This window comes from Microplitis mediator, chromosome 4 (genome assembly GCF_029852145.1).
Source record: "Microplitis mediator isolate UGA2020A chromosome 4, iyMicMedi2.1, whole genome shotgun sequence".
Classification (NCBI taxonomy): Eukaryota; Metazoa; Arthropoda; class Insecta; order Hymenoptera; family Braconidae; genus Microplitis; species Microplitis mediator.
Window position 1 is genome coordinate 4,801,345 of NC_079972.1, and position 15,713 is coordinate 4,817,057.

At 29.7% G+C, this 15,713-nt stretch overlaps 2 protein-coding genes across 5 annotated transcripts in view; one reads left to right on the forward strand and one right to left on the reverse strand.

Moving 5' to 3' along the window:
- The window catches only part of LOC130667141 (cysteine-rich motor neuron 1 protein-like), a 386,893-nt gene that overhangs the window by 176,055 nt on the left and 195,125 nt on the right, over positions 1–15,713 (forward strand). The window lies entirely within an intron of this gene.
- Positions 1–15,713, reverse strand: part of LOC130667144 (RNA-binding protein 27-like) — a 29,893-nt gene that overhangs the window by 13,629 nt on the left and 551 nt on the right. Inside the window, exon 1 of one of the 3 annotated variants that reach the window (XM_057468636.1) lies at positions 538–1,293. The exons of 1 other annotated variant lie outside the window; for it this stretch is intronic. The gene's annotated coding sequence lies outside the window, so the exon portion shown is untranslated. Of the gene's footprint in view, positions 1–537; positions 1,294–15,713 lie in introns of those variants that run through there. One more of the 3 variants, XM_057468634.1, reaches the window with a different exon arrangement.

Genomic DNA, 15,713 nt, shown 5'->3' on the forward strand with positions numbered 1-15,713 from the left:
AGAGCTTTACCAACTAAGCTATCCCAGCCTTTGCAAGGCTACGTTTCTTTTGCCTACATCTATTTAGCCACACTGGCATTGCGGTCAGTCATATTTTTCAATCTTAAACACAGAATTTTAAATAAAAATATTATCGCCAATAATTTGGAAAAATGTTACATTTTAGCAAAATACTTGACAGATTATATAAATTTTTCATAAAACAATTTCGATATAAAAATATTGAAATTTTTAATAAAAAAAAAAAAAAGTTCGTTTAGAAAAAATTACAAATTAATTTAGTGTTGTGTTATGTCCGCCGCTTAGATTTAAATTAATTATCCGGGATTTCTCCCTTTGGTAGCGATAGAAAAATTTAACGAGCGATTTGGAGGATGCGGACAACAGTAAAGAATACGAGGAAGGTTTTCACTTCCTATATTTATTATTTAATGTGGGTTTTTCGAAGAGTACGAACCCAAACGCCTTCGAGCTTGATCACGTTGCATTTATAAATCGATCAATAGAGAGAAAATGTTTTAAATGTCTCTCACTTACCTTTAGATGATTCTTTCTTCTAACACGGCAGGCTTTTATCCCTCCAAACTTTGCAGCTCACTCGGCCTCCTCCTGAGTGGATTTGGTTGAATAGGCGCGGCTGGGGTTGTAGGATAAAATCTTATGTGCTACTTTCGAATGAAACTCTGAAGATTGAAGTTATGATCTCTAGACTTTTTATTAAACGTTTCAATTACAATATTTTTAATTGAACTTTACTTATACACTATACTTTTCACAAATTTTATGAATCCAATTTTATTGTATTATGCGTCTTTATTGGGCCCGAAAGCTATTATGCGCAGAACTGAAACGACTCGAGATTGGATTACAATTTATTTTTATTTTGCATCACTATTCAATCGAACCGAATTTTTAACAGTTGTTTGAGAATTTTTAATAAATAATTTGGATTCAGTTATTGACTTCTCAACGCAAACGCGGATTCCTGCAATAACTGAATTTAATAGAATTTTATTTTAAAGATCTAACTGATTTTTCAACGCAAACGCGGATTCCTGCAGTAAGATTGAATGATTTTTAAATAGATTTTTAGTTTAAATATTCCCTATTGACTTTTCGACGCAAACGCGGATTCCTGCAATAGGGTTCTTATTAAAAAGATAGAAATTCTCTTATTGACTTTTCAACGCTAACGCGGATTCCTGCAATAAGATTCACGAAAATTTCGCGGTTTCGTTATTCGCGGTCCGTAGGGCTCAAGATCACGAAATCTGATAGTCAACTAAGGCCCTGAGCCATGGTGCTCAGGCTATTTAAAAACTTTGATTGATGTTTGATGGGAGTAATTAAATTGTTGTCATTGGTGGAAAATGACGACAAGTTTTTATTTATTCGTCAATCGTTATTGCAAAAATCGTCGCGCTACTTTTATACGCATAAGTGATGGTAATACTGACGCTGCGTTTTTGCGTGCTTTTGTAAAGAGGAGTTTCGTAAATTTATTTATGAAATAAAATAAATTAAATAAAAAAAATTTATTGGACATAACAGTTGTTTAATTATATAAATTAATTAACTTATTATTAATTTTATATATAATTTTATATATTATAATTTTATTATTAATTTTAATTTATTTCAATAAAAAATGTGGACTCAGTATCAATTTACTGTGCTAGTGCGAGAAAGAGAGAGTAAGTTAGAATTCATTTCTAGAGAACAAAATTTTCTTCAGCTAAGAAAATTTAGTCTTTGCTCAAGTCGATCATACAGCTTGACTGGAAAAACTATATTACTAACAGGAGAAAAGACTTTTGTTGGTGCAACGAATTTATTTTCTTCAATCAAAAGATATTGTTATTGAATGAATCAAATTAAGGTTCTTGTTTAAAAAAAAAAAATTATTTACCTTAATAAATGTATTAACTTCTAATAAATAAGTTCATTTTTAATGCAAGTAAATAGCAATTCTTGGGTAGAACAAATTTTTCTTCAATTAAGAAAATCGAGTATCTTGAATTAATAAATAAGTATTTTAATTCAATAGTAAAAGAGTTTTTGACTTACGAAATGATTTATTGACGAAAGATTCAAAATTCAAGTTAATTTAATACTTGATCGAAGAAAATTCTGGCCTTCCTTCTTTGACCCAAAAATTTTCTTGACTCAAGAAAATTCATATTGAGACAAGATATTTTTTTTTCTGTGTAGTATGAGTACTTTATTAGTTATTTATCTAAATAACATGCAATTATTTATACAATGTAAACAATAATTTATCTCTGAAAAACTTAGATGGTTTATTACGACAGTTAAGATGTGTAAGTTTAGTCTCTATTCATGAACTTGAAATTGGAAATCTCAATTGGAGAAAGGACTAACGGTTTACGTATATTTCATATACTCGTAATGCAATAATGTTAATGATAATTTGCTTAAAGTATCAAGTAGTTCTATGAGGTCATTTAATGTACAAGGTACTTGAGCTGAGATTAAATTGAGAGACCGTGGTTTAGTCAGTTACTATCTGAGTTTCATGTCGATAAACATTTGTTATAAAAGCCGATACAAAGTATACTTAGCATTATCGAAACCTGCAAAATCGTAGGCAGGTAAGAAGATTTCAGTCTCACCAGGTGGAACATATTGCAGACAAACCGGTTGGCAGGGCAGGTCGAACACGAAAACCGCTAGATGCGACCTCGACTCCGATGAAATGTCTTTACTTTTGAGTTAGATATTTAACGGGCAATGAAACTTAACTTTTAATTTATTACATTTTGACTTTTACCATTTATTTACATTTATTCTTCGATGACCGTCATCAACATTAAAAATTGTACATGAAAAAAGAAGTTATTTCTTGCACTGAGAGAAAAAAATAGTTTTCTAAACTATAAAAGAATAGTTGAATGAAACCACCACTATCAGTTACAATTTCGCTAACTAATATGATATTAGTCAACAGTAACAGGAGAGTGTAGTTAAGGTGACTATTGAGAAGTAAATTTAATTATTTCTTATTCAGAATGTCCTGAAGATAATTGTTGCGACATTCATACTTCTATATTCAGCGAGCCCAATTCGATAAAATTATCATCACAACATATATATTAGGGTGTGCTATTTTTAGGCGAATTTTTTTTTTCAACAAAAAAACAGGTTGAAAACTTGCATGAAGGTGAGGAAAGAAGCCTGTTCAGAGCGGAGCTCTTAACATAAATATTTAGAGGTGCCTATTTCTAATTTTACATTTCCCATTTAAATAAAATAGAAAAAAAAAATTGTTTTTTTTTTTTTTTCATGAAAAATTATTTTTTCGGAATTTTTTGTTTTTCGATATTTTCTTTCCTCGTCATGTTCACAATTGATTTTTTTGACATCAAAAGTTACACTTAGAAATTTTCGAAATTTTGAGCGACTTTTAAAAATTCATATTTTGAGTTGAAATTTTGAGCGACTTGATAACACTGATGAACAAAACAACTTTTTTTTTGTGTAACTAGAAAAATTTTGGCTGATTCTGTTAGGAATCAGGTCAAGTAGAGTAGAATTAGTAGTCTCAAATTTTAGATACGAATAGTTTTATTGTAATATGATTTTTTTTACTTTTCTTAAATTACAAATTATTTTAACTTAAATTAAATTATCATCAATGTTATAATATTTATATAAGTAATTTTTCATGATTTTCTCCTGTATTTTGCATCAGAAACGTCCCTCTGTAATCCCCAGCAATAATCTGCCAGCATAGTTGGACTCCATTTTCCCTGGTATCGTTTTTCTATGGTAAAAATATCTTAGTGGAATCGTTCCTCGTGTTCATCACTAACGGCACCCAAGTTTGGGGGAAAAAAGTCTAAATGCGAATGTAAAAAATGTATTTTTAAGGACATATTGCAGCCTAATGCTTTATACTTCTCTAAAAGTTCCTCGACAATAGTTTTATACTCATTTGATCGGTGATTTCCAAGAAAATTTTCAGTGATTTTTATAAATGATTCCCAAGCTGGTTTTTCCAGAACATCGAGTTATTCTTTAAATATATCATCTTTCATCACTTGCCTGATTTGAGGACCTACAAACACACCCTCTTTAATCTCGGCGTCACTGATTTTAGGAAATTTTTCTTTGAGGTATTGAAATCCAGCGCCATTTTTATCCATTGCTTTCACAAAGTTTTTCATCAGGCCAGGTTTTATATAGAGAGGTGGTAAAAATATATCTTTAGGTTGTACTAATGGAGCATGTTTTACATTTTTTATTCATGGAGTAAGAGATCGTCTTTTGCGCCAATTTTTCTTAACGTAATGGTTCTTCCTATTCCTACTGTCTCATTCACAAAGAAAACAATAAAATTTTGTATACCCAAGTTACAATCCTAATAAAAGGGCAACAACTTTTAAATCTTCGCAAGTTTTCCATTTATGTTCGTCATATTGAATCTTTTCTAAAAGAAATTTCATTGTTTCATAGGATTCTTTCATGTTAGCACCATAACCTACTGGCACGGAGGGAAGATTATTACCATTGTGTAACAAAACTGCCTTCAAGCTTGTTTTTGAAGCATCAATAAATAAACGCCACTCTTCAATTTTGTATTGTATTCCCAAAATATTCATAACACCACAGACATTGTTACAAAATATCAAATCATTATCTTGTGAAAAAAAGCTTTTTAACTCTTCATCTCGATGCCGAAAAAAAGTTATTTTTGTGTTTGGTTGCAATAAATTCCATCCTTTTAATCGAGATCCTAAAAGTTCTCCTTGTTGTTTAGAAAAGTGTGAATCACGAACTAAGTATATATTTGCGATCGGGTCAACCTGACGAGTTCCTGATCAGGACCGTATCTGGATATCCTTATTTAAAAAAAAGTTATCCCATTCCTTCAAATATTTCATTTACAGGCTAAAAATTTAAAAAAGTACAAAAGAATATTATATAAAAATCACGTCAATCATTGTAGCACAGATTTTTTACTTCTTCATCAGTTATTCTTTAACATCATAATAAATATTATATTGACACTTTCAAGATCACTTGTGTATGTCAGGCCAGTGGATAGCATCGAGGACTTTGAATCGAAAGGACGCAGGTTCGAGCCCAGCAGTTATTGGGATTTTTTCATCAATAAAAAATATGTTTACTTCCTCTAATTAATGCTCTCAATACAATAGATAACATTTTCTATCGAATTAAAATTCTCTTATTTTTTTTTTTGCAATTTAATATTTTTTTAAAAATAATTACTAATAAGGTAATCCTGATAAGGATTTGATGAGGATATCCTAGTAAGGACCTGATAAGGGCGTGATGAGGATATCCTGGTAAGGTCCTGATAAGGCAATCCCGATAAGGACCTCATGGGTCTTATGCGTTACATCCATATCAGGATCCTCGTCAGGATACCCTGATCGGGACTTTATTTGAAATAAGGTTAACCCGATAAGGACCTTGTCAGGCCCTTATGAAAAATTCTAGTCGGGTGTATGATGTAAAGAATAAGCATACACAATAGACTGGGCCAAAAAAATTGAATATTTTTTTTTTTTTTTCGATACTGTAAAAATATTATTCCTGATGACCAAAAAAAATTATTGTGCAAGTTTGAGTCCTTAATATTGATATTAAGAGGTGTATCGTTACGACTATTTTTATGACAGAAATTTCATGTATTACCTCAAACTCGTAAATCATCTATCTGAAAAATTTGAGCAATGTATAGTCTTAAAGAAATTGAATTCCCTACAAAAAATCTCTATGAGGAAATTGCCGTAAAACGAGCCGTTTCCTCGTAACCGTTCGTTAAACATTGATTTGTTTTTTCAATACTTTGATTCTATTTTGGATTTTTGCAACTACTAGAAATATTAAAATTTTTTTTTACGCAAGATTCATATTCTTGAAGAAAATTTAATGCTCTACAAAAAAGGTCTTCTAACATTTTTTGCTAAATTCACTCCTTTGAAAATTATTCAAGGTTGAAGTTGAGTCCAAACGAGGTCAATAACCTGAATAACGTTCGAAGAAGTGAATTTAGCAAAAAATGTTAAAAGACCTTTTTTGTGGAGCATTAAATTTTCTTCAAGAAAATGAATCTTACGTAAAAAAAAATTTTTATATTTCTAGTAGTTACAAAAATCCAAAATAGAATCAAAGAATTAAAAAAACAAATCAATATTTAAGGCACGGTTACAAGGAAACGGCTTATTTGACGTCAATTTACTAAGAGTAATTTTTTTTAGGGAATTTAATTTCTTTTAAGAATATACATTGCTTAAATTTTTCAAATAGATAATTTACGAGTTTTGGGTAAAAAATGAAATTTCTGTCAACAAACTAATAGTGGTAACGATACACCTCTTAATATCAATAATAAGGGCTCAAACTTGCACAGTAATTTTTTTTAGTTATCAGGAATAATATTTTCACAGTATCGAAAAAAAAAAATATAGTCGATTTTTTTGGCCCAGTCTAATACATTCCTATACATAGTGTATAGCCAGAGTTGCAAATAGGGCGTTAAATTTATAATTGCATTAGTGTTTCAATTAAATTTTTTTTTATATTTCATAATCCAAAAACAACAAATTAAAAATGATTTTGTAATTTTCTAATTGAATATCTTCGAATTGAAAATAATTTTTTCATTTTTAATCCAACATTTTTCAATTAAAAATTAAATTTCAAATTTTCAATTCGTAAAGTATCGTTGAAATGTAATGGCTTAATTTTTAAATCTACGTTTTCAAATAAACTAACTAAATAAACATTCGAATAAACATTAACTAAAAAATTTCGATTCGGAAAACCATATTAAAAAATTTCTTTCTAATCTCTAATTCCATATCTAATAATTGAAAAGTCAATCAAAAATTTTAATTAGCCATAGCTGAAGGGGATTAGAAAATTACATTCTGTTTCTAAATTTTCTATTTTCGAATAAATAAATTAAATAAAATATTTTTAATTCTGAACATCGGATTGGTGTTGGTTTAATTTTAAATTCTCTGCTTACGCTGAAAATTATTCAAAAAATTTAATGCTCAAATGTTTTAACTATGCATGATCTTTTTAATTCAAATTCTATTATATCTGACGATCAACAGTAAGTTTAAAAATATTCAAACTTGAAGATCAAGTAAAATAGTATTCTTTCCAGTTATAAGTGCTGTCAAATTTTTTGTCTTGATTACTTATTTGATTGCGTACCGAATCTGAAATAAAAAGTAATTTTCAATTTTTGATCCCATGTGTTTGAATTAATAAGTAATTTTTTAATTTTTAATCCCACGTATCTGAATTAGAATTAATTTTTGAAATTTTAGACCCACGTGTCAATTTAAAAACTACTTTTTTAAATTTCAATTTCACTTCTCTTATTAAAAATTGGTTTTTCGATTCTTAATCTCACGTGTTTATATTTAAATTAATTTTCCAATTTTTCAATTCAAGTTGTTGAATTAAAAGTTAACTTTGTAATTTTAATCGATATAATTTCAATTACGGATTGAAAATTCAATTTTTGATTGCAAATATTCTCATTAAAGAATTCGCAACCCTGTGTATAGCCTCCCTGCGTTTAACGTAGTAGTAATGATCAGATGGTTCCACTTTTGACCACCAGATGGTGTAATTATCGAATGATATAATAATAATAGCAAACGGCAATAATAATAACAGTCATCCCATAGACTATACATTAGACAGTGTATAGCCACCATACATAGACTATACATAAAAAGGTTACGATTTTTTTTCTCGCGTTACGGACGTTTTTTGCCGGCTAGGGTTTAGCCTCTCCACAACGCGCCATAAGGAACTTCGTTCCAAAAAATTTTGTTCAACAAACTCTACCTTTTCTTTTTATTTATACATTTATTGTCACATACAATTTAAAAAAAGATGAAGATGGAAAATGTAAACTGTCAAAAATTCTCTCAAGTGTATCTTAGGCTTTTGAAGTGGAAACATCTTTCGAAAGATAAGTGTAGTTAATAATTTACATATTTTACAATTAATGATAAAATTTAGAAAACTTTTAAATCAACCGCGATTAGTTAATTAATTTTTGTATAAAATTAAATTAGTTTCAAATGATTATCTCTATTACTTTTTTATTTAGAGGGGGCGCATTATTTTTCTGAAGAATTGAATATGATAAACGCTACAATCGCTGTAAAAGAGCGTATGTATTCTATATGTATGTGTTCGTTTACAGAAGTTTGAATGTATTGTAGTAGTCTGAGTACTGACCATACCTAACTATGCTCAAACTACGTTCCTTAATACTGCGTTCGACAGAAACATTTGACGATATTTGTGCTTTCTAGAAATACAAAAAAAAAATCCATACAAAAGAAGGGTACTTGAATTTTATAGTCTTTAAAATTTTTTTCATACGAACTATGAAGTTGTTTATTTTAAAATGTTTTCTCTGTATACTGAACAGGCTTTACATGAACTTTTCATCATACTTTATAAAACTTGAAATTTTATTAACTCGTAATTTTTTTTTTAACTTCCAGGGTTAACCGATAGACAGATTTTTTTTTTGTTATTTATGTCATCGTTAATTGTTAATTATTGAAGAGTTATGGAATATATACAAGTGACTAAAAGTGAAATTTTCAAGTAACTTTTTATATCTTTTTCAATCTATGAAATATACACAAGCATTGCATTGTAGAAATAGATAATAGATTAAAATCGAAAAATAGTACAGTCAAACAAGGATTTTTGATGGTCCCATTTCTTGTCCCAAGAAAGTTCGTTCTTGGTTTAAAGCATTATTTTTCTCGGGCCAAGAAAGTTTGTTTTTAACTCGAGAAATTTGTTTCTTGTCTAAAGACTGTTACCTTATCGAGTCAAGAAACAATGTCTTGAGCTAAAAAAAAAGTTTTTGTACTAAGAAAAAAAATTTTTTAAACCAAGAAGAAACTTTCTTGGGCCAAGAATTTTTTTTATTTGTCGCAAACAAAAAAAAAAATTTTCAGCCAAGAAATTAATTTCTTTAATTAAGCAAATAAATCTATCGAGCTAAAAATTTTATTTTTTTTTGTTTCATTTTTTTAATGAACAATTTTTTTTGTTTTAATATTACAAATAATGCTGTGAAGCAAATAAATAATGTATCAGAAGCATTCATAAGGGATGGGCGAGTTTCGTAATAATTTAACTATTTAAACAAATTGAGAAAAAACAATTATCGCTTAACCAAGGAATCGAACCCAGATCGATTCGGCGTCACGCGAGAGCTTTACCAACTAAGCCATCCCAGCCTTTGCTAGGCTACGTTTACTTTGCCCACATATACTGAGCCACACTGGCTTATGGTCAGTCACATTTTTAAATCCTAAACCCTGAATTAATATTGCAAATGTTATCGCCAATAATTTAGAAAAATGTTAGTTCTGACATTTTACCAAAATACTGAACGGATTGTATGAATCGTTCATAAATGAATTTCGACATAAAAATAAAAAAATTAAAAAAAAAAAAAACAGATTTAATTACAAAAAAAATTGAGAAATTATTCAATATTATTTAATTACATTAATCAATTAATTTATTATAATAATATAATTTGGTTATTTAATTTTTAATTTATTTAAAATAAAAAGGTGGATTCAAAATCCATTTGCTGCGCTAGTGTGAGAAAGAGAGAGAGTGGGGAGTATTCATTCCTTTGGGTGCGAAGGAGGGAGCACCTATGAGTGAGAATCCAAGAGAAAACTTTCTTGGCTTGAGACTCTAGTAATCTTGGTTTGAGATTTTTCGTGTGATTGGTCAGAGAAAGCACACTATACTCTAACCAAGAGTTTAAATTTCTTAAATCAACTCCCTTTATTTTTAGTCGAGTTCGTACCGTTTATTGTTTCAAAACATCATAGTTCTTTAATGAAGTGTATAACTTTCTCGAACTAAATATTTTTATTTCTTGGTTTAAGTAAGTAACATACTCAGGTTAAGAAAAATTATTATTAAACTAAAAACTGCAAGTTTTTAAAGCAAGTAATTCAATTATTGGACCAAGTATGAAATATGTATTGGCTTAAAAATTTTTTTTCTTAATTGAAGATTTAAAATTCAAGAAATTATTTCACTTCGTTCAAGAAATTTCCGGTTTTCATTCCACTCGCTGAAAAATTTCTTGGTTGAAGAAAAATTTTCTTGAGTCAAGATTTTTTTTTTTCTGTATATTTATACACATTAAACAAAAATAATTATTAACGGCAAGATTTATGTTTTGATTATGGAGGGTAGAGGTAAGGAGCACTCTCATATGGGGCTTCACTTTCAAAAGTGTCCACAATAAGCTGTACAATTATAGTTCCAAAACCAACTACAAAGGCGCTGATGAGCACGAATGGTTATATGTGAACTTGGCGATTATTGATAAAGTGAAGTATGCTAAAGGGAAATAATAGAGTACAGAAGTAGTTGTACTGAATAGAGTAGTTGATAAAAGTAATGTAAATGAATATTCAATTGATAACATAGTCAAGTGAGAATTTTAAATATTTTTAAGAAAAAATTAAGTTACTTTTTAAATTTATTTTTTTTGCACGCCTCACAACGCAGAGCGTTTGAGGTAGTGCATTACTCTCAACATATTAATTTAAGTCTTAAATTATATGTAAACAATAGACTCATTAAAAAAAATTAACTACTTTTTTTTTTATCAAGGACAGAAAGTTTTTAAAATATCAAAAAGAAAAAAATTTTTTTTTTTCATATTTCTTAAATAGCTCGGAATTTATTTAAATAAATGATCTGAAATTTGCTAGGAATCAAAGCTCAAAAGAACTCTTTTGAATACTGCAATATTCATCTAGATCGGTTTATTCACTCTCTAAACATGGATATGTTAAAATAAATGAATATCTACTAATTCCAAGTGCAAACCGAACCACTAATTTCAAAAAGTGGTTCGGTTAGCGCTCAGAATTAGTGAATATTCACTTATTTCAATTATTCATGTTTAGAGAGTATTAAAAAGAAATGAGAGGCTTACATATCTCTCTCACACACACACACAAAACAGGGAAGTTATTGGTTTCGGTCCGATTTTCGAAAACCGAATTTCTAACAGAGCTTGACGTTTTGAAGTTCTAGAAAGCTATTCTGAATAATTTCAAGATGATATCCGAATGTATGTGTGAATCTACACAGAAAAAATACTTAACTTGAATCAAGGAAAATATTCTTGATTCAAGAAATTTTTTTTGATCTATTCGGAAAATAAAAATTTACTTGCCTCAAGTAAACAATTATCTTCAAATTTTTATCTTAAATAAAAATTTTTTTCTCACGTTAACATATTTTTACACTTAAATCAAAAAATTTTCACTTGTTTCAAGAGTTTATATTTCTTAAAGTAAGAGATATTTTTTTTGGGGCAAGATAAATTATTTTTTTGTAGCAATATTGCATTTTTTTGGTACAAGAAAATAAAATTTCTCGGAACAAGTACTATTCTATTTACGCAAGTATTTTTGTATTCTCCGACCAAGAAAACAAAAGTTGCTTAAGCCAAGAGAAAAAATTTCTTGGGAGAAAAGATCGATATGGAGAAGGGGAAAGTCACCGGTGCTAGACAGCAGCAGCGGGAGTAGTTCGGTGCTCGCCACGAGATCGCGCCTACGACATGTAGTGTCCCTGGTGAGACATTTATTTCAGAAGTGTTATATTCCAAATTTCATTACGATTTTGTTCGGGTACTCTTTTGTCATTTGACAGAACTACAAGTACCCTTTTGAATTGTACTATAGTATATCCTATAATACATCATGATTCATGACTTTAATATTTAATATTAAAGTTACTTGAAATTCAACTCTTGAATAATTTTGCTCGGTAAAAAAACACAAAAAATTACGTTTCAAATAAAAACAAAATATAAAAAAAATCCACGCGTCAACCTTTCGGAGAGAGTATACATTTTTGACTGAGAAAAATTTAAGTCTTCATTAAAGAAGCAAACTTTTGGAGCAAGAAATTTTATTTTCTTGGCCCAAGCAACTTTTATTATCACTTAAGCAATTTATTTTTCGGAGCAAGAGAATTTTTTTCTTGGGCCAAGCAACTTTTATTTTCTCTTAAGCAATTTATTTTTCGGAGCAGGAGAATTTTTTTCTTGTGCCAAGAGATTTTTTCTTGGCCCAAGGGATTTTTTTTTTCAATCAAGACGTTTTTTTTTTGGAGCAAGAAAATTTTTTCCTTGGGCCAAGAAATTTTCTCTTAGCTCAAGTTAACTTTTTTTCGTTCAAAACTTTGAGTTTTTGGAGTAAGAAATTTTTTTTCTTGGGGCAAGAAAAAGTTTTTTGGCCGAAATTAAACTTTTTTTTCGTCCAAAACGTTGATTTTTTTGGCAAGAGATGACTTCTTTTCTGTAGCCAAGAAGTTTTTTTCTTAAACCAAGAAATTTTCAATTTCGCTTAAAAAATAAATTTTTTTGGAGCAAGAGAATTTACTGTCTTGAACCAAAAAAAAGTTTTTGAATCAAGTGTTTTACTTCTGTTAAATCAAGAAAGAAAATTCGGAAGACAATATTTTTCTTGAACCAAGTTAACTGTTTTTTCTGTGTACGCATGCACGTACGTACGTATGTATGTGAATATTATGTAACTTTTGACTGGATAAACCGATTTGGCTTTTTAAGGTGGCATTTGAAGCGGTTGATTAATTCCAACATCTTTTGAGAAATTGAGCACAATCGGTTGGGTGTATCAAGAGATATTCAGAAAATAAATTTTTCACATAGTTATTTACAAAATACAAAAATTAATTTTTACCTGCGTATTTTAAATGGAAAGGAGGAACCCCCCATGCTCCTCAGCTCGATTTTTGAGATGAGAAGCTGAAATTTAAGGAGGATTTTCATTGTTTGTTAAAGTATCTTCTGAGGTATATTTAATCCAAGAACACAAATGATTTTTTTTTCTAACACAGCCTATAAGTGTAAAACCTAATTTAAATTAAATATACTTGTTTAGCATTTCATATATATATATATTTATTAGAGTGTGTCGAAAAACAACATTAATTTTTTTTTTTAACTTCCCTAAGAAAGGACTTATACGATCGACTTCAAAATCTAATCAGCTCTAGAACATAATAAAACGCGTCGATTGCCGCCTTGGTCATCTCAATCGGATACTTCGTTAGAGAGTTATCGCGGGAGAAATGGTTAATAACGATTTTTCGCAAATATCTTTGAAACAACTGAACTAAACAATTCTAAAATCTGATCAGCTTCAGAATTCATTAAAAAACGTTGATTGCCACCTCAACCATCAAAGTCGCGTTATTCGTCTAAGTATCGTGGAAAAAAGAAATGGTGAAAAACGGTTTTTTGCAAATATTTTTGAAATGACTGAACAAGAGATTTCGAATTTCAATCAGCTCTACAATTCAACAAAACGCGTCTACAAAAAATGCCTCTTATCATTTTTTGACAAACCCATATGTTCAAAAGTTATTGGAGCTCGAAGTCGAATTATAGTGAATTTCGAGATCTTTTTGCTTTTTCGGCGAAACTATAAGACTTACCATAAAATATCATAAAGTCTTTTTCGTAGACAATTTTATTTCCTACAAATTATATCGAATAAAGTTTTTTCGGATTCCGCATGATTTTCTAGTTATTTCCATTTTAATATCAAGATCTTAAAATCGATCCGAACACTATTTTTTTTAAGATCTTGATATTAAAATGGAAATAACTAGAAAATCATGCGGAATCCGAAAAAACTTTATTAGATATAATTTGTAGGAAATAAAATTGTCTACGAAAAAGACTTTATGACATTTTATGGTAAGTCTTATTGTTCAGTCACGAGCTTAATCATTTTGAAAAGCTTCGTGTACTTTCGCCACGTACGGGAGCAGCCGAACTCGCTACTGACTTGAATGTCAGAATAGTGCCGAGTCACTCGCTATCTGGGCCCGACACTTGCAATTTCTTGCTCATGACCGTGTCAAAATGGCATGAGAACCCGCTACCAGCCGGCCAATGGAATAATTTGTCTCATATCACCGTGCTGGGCAGCCAATAAGGAAATTGGCTGTTAACTACTTCCGGTTGGCGCGCATTTAAGCCAATGGGAAAAATCGTCTTATGCAGCAATGCTGCCACGTCAACACCAAGTGGAAACGCCGGCTCAACACCAGCAAGCCAGGATCGACTTCATAGTTCGATCAGTACAAAGACAGCTATCCATCTAACCGCTTCGCTCAATACAATATATCTCTAGTGTGATATAATTCTGAACCGCTCCGCTAAATCTCCGCTTAAATATTCTCAATAATTAGCTAGTATATCAAGGCTACTAATTATTGAGTATATATTGAATTGTTGCTCGCGTGTTATTAATTATAAATTAATTATCGCGTCATTAACCGCTATCGACCACGTGTCGAATTTATACGCGCATTCCTTTACAGTCGCATTCGCTATCGCGTATCTTGTAGTTGCATTCGCTATTAAGTATTTTTCTTACAGTTATTCAGTGTACATATTGTTAAATAAAGATCTATTCTATTATCTGTAATTGTTGTATTAATTGTTAGTTATTGAATTAAACACACCTACACCAGAATCCCAAAGTACATTCGCTCATTTTACACTTATAGTTTCGCCGAAAAAGCGAATTGAAATTCACTATAATTCGACTTCGAGCTCCAATAACTTTTGAACAGATGGGTTTATCGAAAAATGATAAGAGGCATTTTTCGTAAAACGTTTAATTCTCTACGAATATGTATTCCAGGCTTATCTGTACAATGAGCCATTGCCGAGGTGAAAAATTCCAAACTGAAAAACTTTTTTTTTTCCCATGTTATGTAAATGGTAAATCAAAAATCGCGATAAGCTACCTCTAAAATTTTAATTTAAGAACTGATCTTTTGGTAAAATTTTTATTTTGTCAAATACCATCGATTTTTTTTGGTGGTACCAAAAAAAAAAAAAAAAAAGGAATAAATGTTGTTTTTCGACATACCTTAATATTTATACTGATTTTCTATGCACTTCAAAGAACAGAATCATTTAATCAAAAGTAAGCTGTCGTTACGATTCTGTTACTCCTATATTTTAGAAATATACAAATATTCAGTTACGCAACATTTCTGTGCATTATAAGATAGTCATTATTTAATAGAGTGTTATTTTTTAATAGATACTTAGATTAATAAATAACTTTTAAGTTAATAGGTCAAAAGCTAGTCATTATTCTTTTAATTATTATTTTTTCTTTAAGTTTATTTAAGCTATATTATTTGTTACGTTTAATATGCTTCTTACGTTATATCATAGTTCAAATTTAATAATGATGTTTCGAAATAAATTTAAGTACTCGATTGTAATTTTAATTATTCCTAACTATCGAACTCTCCGCAAAAAAATATTTTTTTCTGAATATATTGAATCAACGACAGAAATAACATTAATTTCTTGATATTCTAAAATTTTATATTATAAATTTTTGAAAGTCGCGCGCTTACGAACCGGATTTATATCTTTCTTCGTTTAATAATGTCCTACTCTAACAGTTTTAGGCGCTTTCTGTCAAATTAAGTCATTTTCTGAAAACAGCGCCACCATAATTGTATCTGATTTTATGGACACTTCTAATATTCAAAGAGAGTGCTCCTTACTTCGACCCTCCATAGTTTTGATGTTCAAATTGTGAATTTACAATTCAAAA